This window comes from Bidens hawaiensis, unplaced genomic scaffold (assembly GCF_021521415.1).
Source record: "Bidens hawaiensis isolate Kalapana, Puna unplaced genomic scaffold, B.hawaiensis_p1.1 tig00026222_1, whole genome shotgun sequence".
NCBI classification, from domain to species: domain Eukaryota; kingdom Viridiplantae; phylum Streptophyta; class Magnoliopsida; order Asterales; family Asteraceae; genus Bidens; species Bidens hawaiensis.
The window spans coordinates 22501-25000 of NW_027494224.1; positions in this window are offsets into that span (position 1 = coordinate 22501).

Below are 2500 nucleotides of genomic sequence, written 5' to 3' on the forward strand. Positions count from 1 at the left end.
CAAGACAATACCAACGCTTAGGTACGCAACACAGAAACCCACAATTTGGCCAGGCAATAGATGCCCAAACAAACAACTGAAGAGGTATGCCGGGTGGAAGTTGTTGCACAAGCAAAGAGCCAACCACCCGTAACAAACCAAACACAACTCATGCACCTTTACGATGGACATTCCCAAGAACCGCTCAACTAGTGACAACCCACAAGGCACAAAGGCATTGTGAACAGCCAAAAGCCATGGCAATCCCCAGAAAGCACCGGGCGATGCGAATACCCCCCAACCCCCCGCCCCCCACCCAAGCCGTTCTAGACATTCATCAAGATCGAACGAAACGAAATTATCCCACTTGTGGCAACAACAACGCTGTAAAAAACAGCAGGCAACGATCCACAATAACCATGACTAGGACAGGCCAAAGCATTGTTTTCATCAGGGAGGTGACCTCAACCTGAATAATGCTATTCTTGGGCCTGGGAGGTGCCCTCAACCGACAGGCGCCCACTAATCTTCCAGCTCTCGACCAGACTTCCCACGACTACCGTATGACGACCCCCCCGGGGGAACTAGCCATTCCGGGCAAGGCGGTCAACGTACAAGAGGCCCCCCGGACAAATCAGTTGGGGATCCATCAATCAGGAATCCAACATCCTAGCCATCGCCTCAAATACACCTCGGCAGCCGCTTCTCGAAACCAAACCAGGAAAGCCAAGAATCAAGCCTTGGACGAGTAAAGCAACCCAGCACCCCAGCCACGCTTCGTTTGGATAAAAGGGACGTGTCGTTGCACCACAAAATTTCGTAAACCCACCATCGACCTTAAATCATGCCTAGAACGGACGAGCAAGCATGTCATGGCAGCCCACAGCCATGACAAGGGGGCAACCTTCCCTAAGGCATGCTTGCTCTCAACCCACTCCCCCCTATATATACATTCTGAACATTTAGCAAAGTGACAGGAACAGACATTAAATTTTTGAGGAATCATAATTTTTGAAGGCACCCATATGCTAGCCTTGGCCGAGTTTTGCATGCCTTGGCATGCCTTTGGCCGTGCCTTGGCCGAGTTTTGCATGCCTTGGCCGTGCCTTGGCCGAGTTTTGCATGCCTTGGCCGAGTTTTGCATGCCTTTGGCTTGCCTTGGCCTGGCCATGGGCGTGCCTGGGCATGCCTTTGGCTTGCCCACGGGCGTGCCTTGGCATGCCTTTGGCTTGCCCATGGGCGCCTTGGCATGTCTTGGCCTGGCCATGGGCGTGCCTTGGCATGCCTTTGGCTTGCCCATGGGCGCCTTGGCATGCCTTGGACGTGCCTTTGGCTTGCCTTGGGATGCCTTAGGCTTGCCCATGGGCGCCTTGGCATGCCTTAGGCTTGCCTTTGGCTTGCCTTGGCTTGCCTTGGCCGTGCCTAGGCCGAGCCTTGCATGCCCAAGACGTGCCTTTGGCTTGCCCATGGGCGCCTTGGCATGCCTTGGCCTGGCCATGGGCGTGCCTTGGCATGCCTTTGGCTTGCCCATGGGCGCCTTGGTATGCCTTGAACGTGCCTTTGGCCTGCCTTGGCATGCCTTTGGCTTGCCTTGGCCTGGCCATGTGCGTGCCAGGGCATGCCTTGGCCGAGCCTTGCATGCCCAAGACGTGCCTTTGGCTTGCCTTGGCATGCCTTTGGCTTGCCTTGGCCGTGCCTAGGCATGCCTTTGGCTTGCCCATGGGCGCATTGGCATGCCTTGGCCGTGCCTTTTGCTTGCCCATGGGCGCCTTGGCATGCCTTGGCCTGGCCATGGGCGTGCCTAGGCATGCCTTTGGCTTGCCTTGGCCGAGCTTTGGCATGCCTTGGACGTGCCTTGGCCTGGCCATGGGCGCCTTGGCATGCCGTTGGCTTGCCCATGGGCGTGCCTTGGCATGCCTTTGGCTTGCCCATGGGCGCCTTGGCATGCCTTGGCCTGGCCATGGGCGTGCCTTGGCAAGCCTTGGCCTGACCATGGGCGTGCCTTGGCATGCCCTAGACGTGCCTTTGGCTTGCCTTGGCATGCCTTTGGCTTGCCTTGGCCGTGCCTTTGGCTTGCTTTGGCCGTGCCTAGGCATGCCTTTGGCTTGCCCATGGGCGCCTTGGCATGCCTTGGCCTGGCCATGGGCGTGCAACTTTGGGGCAGTATACTCGGGTCGTTGTGCAAGAAACCAAGTCGTTGGGCAAGCTTCGTATGCAACATGGGGGAGGGGCTTTGGTTTCTCATACGTTGAACCTCCATATTTTAGCTTGGTAGCCAACTTTGCCCAGGCATGGGCGCTCAACACCCACCCCTTCCCTATATATGCATTCTGAACAATTAGCATAGTGACAGGAACAGATATTAAATTTTTGAGGAATCATAATTTTTGAAAACCCTACCAAACGAGGTCGGATTGACACGAAATTTGGCGTGGGGCATCGGGACATTGAAATATGAGTTTCCCAAAAAAAAAAATTTTGGTTTTCGGGTCGGGACGGGCCGCTTGGTGGGCCCGGTTGG